The 13,822-nt window shown below is 40.6% G+C and overlaps 1 long non-coding RNA gene across 1 annotated transcript in view; it reads left to right on the forward strand.

Moving 5' to 3' along the window:
* The first annotated feature begins 327 nt into the window (after positions 1-327).
* Positions 328-13,822, forward strand: part of LOC106568374 (uncharacterized) — a 113,821-nt gene continuing 100,326 nt past the window's right edge. Inside the window, exon 1 of the long non-coding RNA XR_001320274.3 lies at positions 328-599. This is a non-coding gene — a long non-coding RNA (uncharacterized LOC106568374). The remainder of the gene's footprint in view (positions 600-13,822) is intronic.

A 13,822-nucleotide genomic window follows, 5' to 3' on the forward strand; every position in this document is an offset into this window, starting at 1 on the left:
GAAAGCTTAATTTTTTCTATTTGCATAATTTCAAAGTGATAGAAAACATGCGTTTTCAAGTTATAAGTACTGCAGCTTTGTTTACAAATTGCAAGTCAGATTTCTCCAGGTAATTATGATGTATAGGCTTATTGATCATTTTATCACGTTCTATCTGTTGCTCTGATCCGTCCACGACTACAGCAACACATCAACAATACAAATAGCCCTCTCTATTATAAACAAGACTCAGTATAAATAATAGTTGAGTGATATAGAATAAAACTGAAGTTTAGCTGACAAATGCATGTGGTAACGGTTAATATATTGGCTCCTGGCTGCCAGTCCTTCTGCGGATGTAGTACGCCATCAAATCCACAGAAAAATAAGTCAGTCTGTCTGTCAGCCGATGATGAATAACAGAGGATTTTTGAAAACACCGGCGGGTCTGTAACAAAGTTGCTTTGATGATGCTAGCTTGATTTTCTGAATAAAACTGTAAACTGGAATTGTGGGCAATTTTCATTCAGCAAGGCAGGGATTCCTTACTCAGTGCCAGGATCACGCTGCTGTGGACTGTGCCAATGATAATCACGAAAGTCTGAGCTAGCTGTCTACTGGTAAGTGAAACTATTTATTTATTGTATTTATTTTACCTTTATTTAACTAGGCAAGTCTATGTAGTAAGCAAGCAAGCTAGCTCATTTAGCTTGCTAGCAAAGAGCTGTCGATATATTCAAGCATTGCTAAATCTGCAAACTGGTGGTGGAGTCAACTAGTCAAAACAACTTTTTGGCACTTGCTTGCAAACTTTGCTGCAGTTGTTAGCTGGCTAATTGTTTTCAACTTGGATGTTGTGTTTACTACTGAAACCCTTAGATGGCGAATTTATTTTATAATTCAACATAGGCTAGCTAGCTGCTAAGGGTAAACTTTTCCAGACAAGTGTTTGCACTGCAAGACTGAGCTCAAGCAGATAACGTCATTATTGTTGCACCGCTGTATATTGCTGTCTAGCTATGTACACTGAACAAAAATATAAACCCAATATGTAAAGTGTTGGTCCCATGTTTCATAAGCTGAAATAAAAGATTCCAGATGTAACCGATGTGAAATGGCTAGTTAGTTAGCGGTGGTGCGCGCTAATAGCGTTTCAATCAGTGACGCCACTCGCTCTGAGACTTGAAGTAGGGTTTCCCCTTGTGTTGCAAGGGCCGCGGCTTTTGTGGCGCGATGGGTAACGATGCTTTTTGGGTTGTCAGTTGTTGATGTGTGCAAGGGTCCCTGGTTCGAGCCCAGATTGGGGCGAAGAGAGGGACGGAACCTACACTTACACAGACATTTTCCGTAATGCACAAAAAGCTTATTTCGTGCCCAAATGTGATTACATCCTCTTTGTGAGCATTTCTCCTTTGCCAAGATAATTCATCCACCTGACAGGTGTGGCATATCAATAAACTGATTAAACAGCATGATCATTACACTCTGAAATGGGCAATTTTGTCACACAACACAATGCCACAGATGTCCAAAGGTTGAGGGAGCTTGCAATTGGCATGGTGACTGCAGGAATGTCCACCAGAGTTGTTGGCAGATAATTGTATGTTTATTTCTCTACCATAAGCCAATGTACAATGTCGTTAATACAATACAATTAACCCAATGATACATAATACAATGTCATTTTAGAGAATTTGTCAGTGCGTCCAACTGGCCTCACAACCGCAGACCACATGTAACCATGCGAGCCCACAACCTCCACATCCGGCTTCTTCACCTCCGGGATCGTCTGAGACCAGCTATCTGGACAGCTGATGAAGCTGAGTATTTCTGTCTGTAATAAAGCCCCTTTGTGGGGAAAAACTCTGATTGGCTGGGCCTGGCTTCCTAGTGGGAGGGCATTGGCCGACTCGCTTGGGAGCCAGGCCCACCATGGCTGTGCCCCTGCCCAGTCATGTGAAATACATAGATTAGTGCCTAATTTGTTTATTTCAATTGACTGATTTCCTTATATGAACTGTAACACAGTAACATCATTGAAATTGTTGCATGTTGCGTTTATATTTTTGTTCAGTGTAAATTAGAATTAGATTGTAAAACTTGAATAAAAATATATAAAAATACAAAATGTACATCAATGTAAGTACAAAGATTTTACCATATCCCAACCACCCTCCCTCCATACAACACATCCACCCAACCCCCCTAGTACCTTCCCTACCTCTCCGCCCCACCTCAGTCAGTCCACCCACCTCGGTTCCCAACCACCCACCCACCCCCAACCCCCTTCCAACCACCCACTGTGATCACCCCATATAGCCAACCCATCCCACTCCCTCCCTCAATTCGGTCCTAGAAAACAAAAATTCTACAGAGATTTCACAACAAATAAACAATCAGGCATACAGGGGAATTTTTTTAAATACAAACAACTCAATACAGATTCAAAATACAAAAACAGAAATAAATAAATGATCAGTAAACCTTAGACAAACTTGCTTGGACTGGATAGCGTTATATTGATGACTGTACCTATTATGTAATGACTACTGGTAATACCTACTGGGAAACCTTAAAGCATCTCATCAGAGGGTAGCCTCTGCAAGCCTTTAAAGTATGATAATAATGGTTGCCATTTTCTAACAAATGTATCATTGGAACCACAAAGAGAATACTTAATTTTCTCAAGCTTTAGAAAGAATATTACATCGTTGAGCCGTTGAGAAGTAGAGGGGGGCTGAGCAGAATTCCACTGGAGAAGAATTCTACGTCGAGCTAATAAGCATGTGAAAGCAACAGTATCAGCATGTTTTGGTTCCAAGGAGAACAAGTCTTCTGGAATACCAAAGACAGCTATCAAGGGACAAGGCTGCAGGTTCATTTCAAGCACCTCAGATAAAGTTTTAAAAATAGAATCCCAGTAATTTTTTGGTTTAGAGCATTAAATGCTAGAAAATAAAGGAAAGCCGCACACTCTAAGAGCTCAGATGCAAAAATTTAATCACCAACGTTTCGACAGCGAAGCTGTCTTCATCAGGGTATCATCAAACACTGCGAGATGAGTCATTTATATAGTGTCAAGAGACACACAGGTGTTTGAAATCATGGCCAAGTATGGCCTAATATCATTGGTTAACTCAAATATTTAAAAAAATGGCATACAGAGAACATACAAAAAGACAAACAAATGGATAGCATACGATCATAGCATTTGTAGTCTAAAATGTATCTAACAAACAATTACAATGGCAAAATCACAATTATCACAAGAATGGCATCAGATCAAAGTCTATGTTGAGACCGAAGGGAGCAAGGGTCTTTAAATTAAAGATCCAGGCAGCCTCTCGTTTCAACAATAAATTATCAAGGTCACCCCCTCTCCTCGGGAGGGTGACATGTTCAATACCAATATAACGCAGAGACGAAATCGGATGGTTTGCTTCCAAAAAGTGGGCCGCAACTGGGTAAGTTAAGTTTTTGCACCTAATGGTGCTACGATGCTCTGAGATACGTACTTTTAATTCACGCTTTGTTTTACCCACATAATTTTTACCACAAGGACAAGTTATAAGATAAATAACTGCCTTAGTGGAACACGTAATAACACCTTTAATTGGGATAGATTTCCCTGTTTGGGGGTGTTTGAAGGATCTACATTTATAAGTGCCATTACATTGAGCACAGCCATTACACTTGTAATTTCCATCCAGTATGGGCGCAAATAGACGTTGTTCAGGAATATATATAGAGCATTAAATGAACATGTGACTAAGGTCACATGGTGAGACATGACATCTGTCACACTCATCATTTACATTTGGATATATGTCAGACAATCTGGATTTGGAAAAATGCACACTATGTAAAACCTTAAATTGTATGAGACCAAGACGAGCACAAGATGTAGAATCACTGCCCGCCCGACTAGCATCACTACTCAGGAAGGTTCTGACTTAGAATATGTTGACAACTACAAATACCTAGGTGTCTGGTTAGACTGTAAATTCTCCTTCCAGACTCACATTAAGCATCTCCAATCCAAAATTAAATCTAGAATCGGCTTCCTATTTCGCAACAAAGCCTCCTTCACTCATGCTGCCAAACATACCCTCGTAAAACTGACTATCCTACCAATCCTTGACTTCGGTGATGTCATTTACAAAATAGCCTCCAACACTCTACTCATCAAATTGGATGTAGTCTATCACAGTGCCATCCGTTTTGTCACCAAGCCCCATATACTACCCACCACTGGGACCTGTATGCTCTCGTTGGCTGGCCCTCACTACATATTCGTCGCCAAACCCACTGGCTCCAGGTCATCTATAAGTCTTTGCTAGGTAAAGCCCCGCCTTACCAGCCCCGTCACCATAGCAACACCCACCTGTAGCACGCCCTCCAGCACGTATATTTTACTGGTCATCCCCAAAGCCAACACCTCCTTTGGCCACCTTTCCTTCCAGTTCTCTGCTGCCAATGACTGGAACGAATTGCAAAAATCCCTGAAGCTGGAGACTTATATCTCCCTCTCTAACTTTAAGCATCAGCTGTCAGAGCAGCTTACCGATCACTGTAAATAGCACACCCAACTACCTCATCCCCATGTAATTTTTTTGTTGCTCTTTTGCACCCCAGTATCTGCACTTGCACATCATCTGTACATCTATCACTCCATTGTTAATGCAAAATTGTAATTATTTCACCTCTATGGCCTATTTATTGCCTTACCTCCCTAATCTTACTACATTTGCACACACTGTACATAGACCTTTTCTATTGTGTTATTGACTGTATGTTTGTTTATCCCATGTGTAACTCTGTTGTTTTTGTCGCACTGCTTTGCTTTATTTTGACCAGGTCACAGTTGTAGATGAGAACTTGTTCTCATCTGGCCTACCTGGTTAAATAAAGGTGAAATAAAATAAAAACAAATGTAGTGGAGCCTACTCTATCAATCACCTCATCACATCACTCCTGTGTAAATTCAACACCCATTTCCCGTTCCCAAGCAGATTTAATTTTGTTGGTGGAGTGTTTGTCCAATGACAAAATACACAGAAAGATCTGAGAAATGACTGCTTTCTATCGAGGTAATATGCCATCCCAGGGTTGGCAAGGGGGTGGAGCAGGGAACCCAGAAAATTGGGAGATACAATGCCTAATGTGAAGGTAACAGAAAAAGTGAGATGGAGGCAAAGAGTATTTAGAGGCCAGGTTGGGAAAACTTGAAATAATGATATTTACATATCAGTCTTGTAAAGACTTAATACCTTTTCTTGTCCAGTAAGAGAAAGCATTATCTATTAGAGAAGCAGGGAATTGGTTATTCTTATCAATAGGACCCATAGTAAATGCAGCGGAGAATTTAAAATGTTGTCAAAACTGGTACCAAATCTTAAGTGTGGAAAGCACTACAGGATTGTGAGTATAGCGAGAGGGGGATGTTGGGAGAGAAGAGCAGAGTAAAGCAAGAAGAGTAGAAGAAATACAAGAATGTGCCTCTAAGTGGCACCATGGGGTATCTGGAGCATATAACCAGAATGGCAATTTCTGAAAGTTGGCTGCCCAGTAATAGTATAAAAAGTTGGGCAGTGCCAGCCCTCCACTAAACTTGCATCTCTGAAGTAAAGATCTACTGACTCTGGGTACCTTTCCTCCTCATATAAATGTGGTAACAGCCTAATTGATTGACTTAAAAAAAACACTTTGGTAAAAGCAATGTGATAGATTGAAATAGATAAAGGAATTTGGGTAAACTGTTAATTTTTTACAGCATTAATCCTTCCTATAAGTGATAGTTGTAAGCTACCCCATCTCTGAAAATCAGTTTTCATTTGCGCAAGAAGGGGAGCAAAGTTTGCAGGAATAAGAGCATGTAATGAATGAGTTACGTTCACTCCAAGGTATATGAAACCAGAGCGGCGAAGCTGGAAGGGAAAGTATGTCTGCTGGAGCTGTAGCGCTGCTGTATTGATTGGGAAGCACTCACTTTTCTGGAGATTCAGTTTGTAACCGGAGAAGGAGCCAAAGTTCCCCATAATAGAAAGGATAGAAGGTAAACAGGTTACAGGGTTATTTACATAGAGTAACAAATAATCTGCATATAATGATAATCTATGTTCAACTCCTTCCCATGTTACACCTTGGAAAGAGGAGGATGCCCGCAAAGCTACTGAAAGGGGCTCAATGGCGACGGCGAATAATAAAAGGGACAGTGGGCAGCCTTGGCGAGTCCCACGTTCCAGGGCAAAATGATCAGAACTGGTGTCATTGGTACAGACACTGGCCTGGGGAGATGTATACAAGAGACGGATCCACGAGCTAAATTTGTCCCCAAATCCATTAGTAGTAGAGTAGTGTATTCTTTTACTAACCAAAATTGCAACCTCTCTGGCTTTGGAGTTAAAGTCTGAACTTGACTAAACCTGAAGATTTGTAGCCTTGAGTGATCTTTAATGCATAAATGGGTCTCTTGTGAAAATACCACATCTGCTTTTAGCTTTTTCAAATGAGAGAAGACCCGAGTCCTCTTGACAGGATTGTTCATTGCCTTACTATTCCAAGATAAAAACTTTATAGGATTAGGCCTACCTATAGTACTATTATTAGTGTTAACCATCTAAAATATTCAAATGAAAAAGGTGTGAAAACAAACCAAGCATTTGCAAAGATAACAGAGAAAACTGATGAAAAAAGCAAAGAAAAAAAATATATTACAAAAATAGGACCGAAAAAGGTCACTCGCCCTCCCCTCCCACCCAACCCCAAAGTCTCCTTCCCCAGCGAATGGAGACAGCAGGTTGAAGTTTGCGCAGCTTCGGTGCATATAAACAGAAAACCTTCCTATCCTAATGCGGAGAGGCACCATAGCACCAGTTGTGAAATACATTTGAAAAGGCATTCACAAAACAATAAAGTAGGTCAGATAACCAAAACGAACACCCCATAACAGTGAAACGGAACTGTCCTGACTCGGCGAGTCTTCAATCAGTGCAATACGTACAATGTGTCTTAAGGATGGCCAAATAAGTGTCCCACAGTATGTTACCCTGTTACAAAAAAGAAAAGGGTCCAAGTGTCTGTACATGTACGAATGATCAATAGGGCGTAAAGTGGTGAAAAGTCCTTCAGTAAGTATCTAGATGAAAATAAAGAAAAAAACCACGAGGAAAGCTCTACAAAAGCCTGGAATTGTAGCCAGCAATACTACGTTAGCCCTCTTGCCAAATTAAAAGGCTCTCCCAAATGTGTAGCTTAAATGACAACCACACAAGACAATATTAGTCATTTTTACCAGAGTTCAATAACGTTAGTGTTTCTGCCGAGTAGAAAAGGAATAGCAATAGGGAGAGAAAAAAATGCCCTGCCGTAGAAGTCAAACATACCTTCGACTTAGAGGCTAGGCTATGCATGCTACCTGGCAAAATAGTAGGTCATAGATCCAAGATAGTGCTCAGAAGTGACTATCGAACCAACGCTGGGCGTCTTCGTCGGAGTCTAATTGTAGCTTCCCCCGGGCATGTTCAATGTGCAGACGAGCAGGGAAGCGGAGTGAGAATTTCACTTTCTTCTCATGAAGTTTGTCACGGTAGTAGTGAAAATGGACGATAAACACTCTAGGCTTGGAGATGTCGTCTCCGCTCGCTGGGGAGGGGCCAATGCGGTGGGCTCTATCCAGCTTCGGGGGTGATGGAACGAAAGCCGGACCAAGTACATCCGCAAAGAATTCTGACATGAACTTAATAAGGCGTAAGGCTAGCGGGACAACTTCCGGTGAAACTGGAGGGCGCGCAATTCAAGTAAATAATCATAAAAATGATGGATATTAAACATTTAGGTACATACAAGTGTCTTATATTGGTTAAAAGCTTAAATTCTTGTTAACCTGTTATGGATAGGGGGCAGTATTTTCACGGCCGGATAAAAAACGTACCCGATTTAATCTGATTATTACTCCTGCCCAGAAACTAGAATATGCAAATAATTATTAGCTTTGGATAGAAAACACTCCAAAGTTTCTAAAACTGTTTGAATGGCGTCTGTGAGTATAACAGAACTCATTTGGCAGGCCAAAACCTGAGAAGATTCCAAACAGGAAGCGCCCTCTCTGACCATTTATTGGCCTTCTTGATCATCTCTATCCAAAACAGGGGATCTCTGCTGTAACGTGACACTTCCTACGGCTCCCATGGGCTCTCAGAAGGCGGCAAAAAGCTGAATGGTGGCTTTGCAGGCCATGGCTGAAAAACATTAGCGCATTTAGATAGTGGTCGATCAGAGAACAGAGACTAGAGGCGCGTGCACGAGGTGCCCCCATGTTTTTATTCTTTCGTATTAGAACGAAAACAACGACTCCCGGTCGGAATATTATCGCTTTTTTACGAGAAAAATAGCATAAAAATTGATTTTAAACAGCGGTTGACATGCTTCGAAGTACGGTAATGGAATATTTAGAAATTGTTTGTCACGAAACGCGTCGGGCGCGTAACCCTTCGTCACCCTTGGATAGTGTCTTGAACGCACGAACAAAACGCCGCTATTTGGATATAACTATGGATTATTTTGAGCCAAACCAACATTTGTTATTGAAGTAGAAGTCCTGGGAGTGCATTCTGACGAAGAACTGGAAAGGTAATCAAACTTTTCTAATAGTAAATCGGAGTTTGGTGAGGGCTAAACTTGGTGGGTGTCCAAATAGCTAGCCCTGTGTTGCCGGGCTATCTACTCAGAAAATTGCAAAATGTGCTTTCACCGAAAAGCTATTTTAAAATCGGACATAGCGAGTGCATAAAGGAGTTCTGTATCTATAATTCTTAAAATAATTGTTATGTTTTTTGTGAACGTTTATCGTGAGTAATTTAGTAAATTCACCGGAAGTGTTCGGTGGGAATGCTAGTTCTGAACGTCACATGCTAATGTAAAAAGCTGGTTTTTGATATAAATATGAACTTGATTGAACAAAACATGCATGTATTGTATAACATAATGTCCTAGGCATGTCATCTGATGAAGATCATCAAAGGTTAGTGCTGCATTTAGCTGTGGTTTAGTTTTTTTTGACATTATATGCTAGCTTGAAAAATGGGTGTCTGATTATTTCTGGCTGGGTAGTCTGCTGACATAATCTAATGTTTTGCTTTCGCTGTAAAGCCTTTTTGAAATCGGACAGTGTGGTTAGATAAAGGAGAGTCTTGTCTTTAAAATGGTGTAAAATAGTCATATGTTTGAAAAATGGAAGTTTTGGGATTTTTGAGGAATTTGTAATTCGCGCCACGCCTATCATTGGATATTGGAGCAGGTGTTCCGCTAGCGGAACGTCTAGATGTAAGAGGTTAATCTAACTGCACTGTCCGATTTACAGTAGGCTTTACAGTGAAAGCATGCCATGCGATTGTTTGAGGATGGCACCCCACATTAAAATATTTTTCCACCGGCACAGGTTTCATAAATTCACAAATAGCGATTTAAATATTCACTTACTTTTTGAAAATCTTCCTCTGATTTGTCATCCAAAGGGTCCCAGCTACAACATGTAGTATCGTTTTGTTAGATAAAATCCTTCTTTATATCCCAAAAAGTCAGTTTAGTTGGCGCCATCGATTTGAGTAATCCACTTGTATAACATGCAGAGAAAGGAATCCAAAAAGCTACCGCTAAACTTTTTTAAAAACAAGTCAAAATACTTTTCTATTTAATCCTCAGATACCCTAAAATGTAATTAAACTATAATGTTTCATCCCGAAAGAAGTATGTTCAATAGAAAAACGATATTAGCAGGTGCGAATTTCCAAGTCTGTGTCCCTGTATGAAAACTCCTTATTCTTCCTCGTTTTGGAAGAAACAAGCCTGAAACCTTGAACAAAGACAACTGACACCCAGTGGAAGCCATAGGAATTGCATACTGGGAGCTAGATTACATTTTTGCCCCCTAAACTTTCCATTGGAAGAGCATGGGCTCTCAAAAAGAAATAATTCTGGTTGGTTTTTCTTTGCATTTTCTCCTACCATATCTGTTATAGTCTCTTACATTGTTTAAAACATTTCTATAAACTTCAGATTGTTTTCTTTCCAATGATACCAATTATATGCATATCCTGGCTTCAGGGCCTCAGCACAGGCATTTTACTTTGGACATGTCAGTCAGGTAGAAATTGAGAAAAATAGGCCCTGGCCTGAAGATGTTTTTAACTGATTCCCCTCCTTCACGTTTCTCTGGTATTCCAACAACACGAAGATTGCATCGGCGAGAACGGGACTCTAGGTCATTGGTCTTGTCAATCAGCTTTTGGTTTTTGGAGCTCAGATGGGCGACCGTTTTCTCAAGTGCTAATATGCGGTCAATGTAGTCACACAGGTTCAAAACTGTCAATCCGGCGGCCTTGTTCATCCGCAGCGGCTCGGACATCATCTAGGATGGCGGAGAAGGGGGCCAGAGCAGTATCGCTGGCAGTTTTGAGCTGAGTGGCAATGGTAGCTGTAATTTCCGAGACCAGAACCGTACGGAGGTTCTGAAGATCTATGGGGAGTGTGACCGCATGGGGTTTTGTAACAGTTGGACTGGAGTCGGCGCCATTATTACCATTCACGTTTGCCATCGAGGTTGAAATGTTAGTTACAGGTCTTCTGCTCCTCAGGTCGTGTGACATTTGAATCAAAAAGGTAACTTACGAACTCATCAATCAAATATGATATGTAAGAAAGTGGAATGAAAGTACAAATTTGGCTAAATTAACTAATGCGTAGGAGCCTAGTCCACAAGCTTCTTCTCCATTCACATGCTAAACCGGAACCCGGGAATTAGATTTTACTGCTGTTACATTCATAGCTGACTTGTACATTTTTATTTTTATAATACAGCAGCCTACATGCTTGTTGTAACTAGAAGATGCCTACTGGTTGATATGGCTCAAAGGGTGGCTGGCCCAGCAGCTGCTTGACAACTTTCAGGTAGCCTAGACTATAGAGCATGTTATGACGTCCTGCCTGGGTTTGTTTTGTTGGTGCGATAAAACAAATTATAAACTAGGTGGTTCGAGCCCTGAATGCTGATTGGCTGACAGCTGTGGTATATCAGATCGTGTACCACGGGTATGACCAAATAAAATTGTTTTACTGCTCTAATTACGTTGGTAACCAGTTTATAATAGCAACAAGGCACCCCAGGGGTTTGTGATATATGGCCAATATACCACGGCTAAGGGCTGTGTCCAGGCACGTCGCGTCATGCTTAAGAACAGCCCTTAGCCGTAGTATATTGGGCATATATCACACCCCCTCGTGCCTTATTGCTGAAATATAAAATGTAAACAAAATGACGAAACTGCCACTGTGTCTGGCTTTAACTTCTTGGGGCTATGTGGGACGCTAGCGTGCCACCCGTGGTGCACCCTATCAACAGCAGGTGCATTTCAAGAGCGGCAAATTTGAAACCAAATAAATGTCAAAATTCAAATTTTTCAAACATACAACTATCTTACACCCTTTGAAAGATAAACATCTCCTTAATCTAACCACGTTGTCCGATTTCAAAAAGGTTTTACGGCGAAAGCATAAAGTTAGATTATGTTAGGAGAGTACATTGACAATAGCTGTGTGTAATGTTTTGTCAATTCAAAGACAGGCGTCACCAAAACCATAAAACCAGCTAAATGATGCACTAACCTTTTACAATCTCCATCAGATGACACTCCTAGGACATTATGTTAGACAATGCATGCATTTTTAGTTCTATCAAGTTCATATTTATATCCAAAAACAGCGTTTTACTATGGCATTGATGTTGAGGAAATCGTTTCCCTCCAATAACCGGCAGTCAAGTCAGCACCACAAATTAAATAATTAAAATTAGAAAACATTGGTAAAATATTATATTGTCATTTAAAGAATTATAGATTTACATCTCTTGAACGCAATCAATTTGCCAGATTTAAAAATAACCTTACTGGGAAATCACACTTTGCAATAATCTGAGCACTGCGCCCCAGAAAAATATGCTTTGCTTTACAGACAAACGGCCATGTTGGAGAGATCTAAAATCGAAAATACTATGTAAATAATCCATTACCTTTGATTCTCTTCATCAGATGTCACTTCCAGGAATCCCAGGTCCATAACGAATGTGGTTTTGTTCAAAAAAGCTCATCATTTATATCCAAAAAGCTCCGTGTTGTTAGCACATGATCTAAGCCAGCCGGACTTTTCGTCATGAACGAGGGGAAAAAATATATTTACGTTCGTTCAAACATGTCAAACGTTGTATAGCATAAATCATTAGTGCCTTTTTTAACCAGAACATGAATAATATTCAAGGTGGACGAATGCATTCTCTTTTATAACGTATTGGAACGAGGGTACCCAACATGAACTCGCGCGCCAGAGTCTAATCGGCCATCACCGTTCCATGGCTCTTGTTCGGTCAGATCTCACAGTAAAAGACTCAAAACACTTTGTAAAGGCTGGTGACATCTAGTGGAAGCAATAGGAAGTGCCAAAAAATTTATCAACCCCTGTGTGTTTCAATGGCATAGGCTTAAAGGTAATTCAACACATCAGGTATCCACTTCCTGTCAGAAAATGTCTCAGGGTTTTGCCTGCCAAATGAGTTCTGTTATACTCACAGACACCATTCAAACAGTTTTAGAAACTTTAGGGTGTTTTCTATCCATATATAATAAGTATATGCATATTCTAGTTACTGGGTAGGATTAGTAACCAGATTAAATCGGGTACGTTTTTTTATCCAGCCGTGAAAATACTGCCCCCTAGCCCCAACAGGTTAAGGAAAGAATATGCTGTATATATGATAAATCATTTTAAAAAATTGTCCATTTAGTGGACAAACATTCAACGCTGAACTTCGGCTATTCACAGTCAGTATTAAACTACAAAACCATCCAAGGTCTAACCTTGACCTAGAGGTTAGAGCAAAGGGCCAGTAACCGAAAGGTTGTTGGCTCAAATACCAGAGCAGATAAGGTGAAAAATCTGTCACTGTGCACTTGAGCAAGGCACTTAATCCTAATTGCTCCAGGGGCACTGGACAATGGTGACCCTGGCCTTGACCTCACTCCCTGCGGGTGTCTCAGGGGGTGTTGGGATATGCAAGAAACACATGTCCACTACTTGTATGTGTAACAGGAAAAATATAAGCACCCCCCACAAATTATTATTACAAAGGAATACTAGTGGTATTTCAGAAAAAAGGATAGGAGAAAGCAACACCCCAAAAATATGTCAGAACTTCATGGAAAATTGGCAGTTGTTACTGAGTGAACTATCCTGGCTAAAAAAAATTAAATAAATGGATTGCAACAATATGATATACTGATACAATCAATTTGTTGTGCTCTTATTCATTTTCTAATAAGCAGAGTGAGGTCAAAAACCCTGATAACAAACCACTAATAACTCTGGGTAATTGGAGACAATTAGACGCCACATGCAGCTCCTGATCCTGTTGGACGTTGAGTGATTAATCACCATTAGTCTTCCTCCTCAAACAACCACAAGACCTGTCCATCACACACACACACACCTTCAACCCCTGACCTCTCATGTTACTATGTAATACCATGGTACACTGGAGCATCACGACAGATATCATACCCCCCTAGTAGGCCGTAGACTGTAAACTAATATCACGCAGTGCGTTATACCCTGTCAGAGCTTCAGGATGTCACCCAGTAGGCCATAGACTAAACTAATATCACACAGTGCGTTATACCCTGTCAGAGCTTCAGGATGTCACCCAGTAGGCCATAGACTGTCAACTAATATCACGCAGTGCGTTATACCCTGTCAGAGCTTCAGGAAGACACCCATAGACCAGCGGTTCCCAAACTAG

The sequence above is a fragment of the Salmo salar genome, chromosome 13 (genome assembly GCF_965601325.2).
Source record: "Salmo salar chromosome 13, fSalSal1, whole genome shotgun sequence".
NCBI lineage: Eukaryota > Metazoa > Chordata > Actinopteri > Salmoniformes > Salmonidae > Salmo > Salmo salar.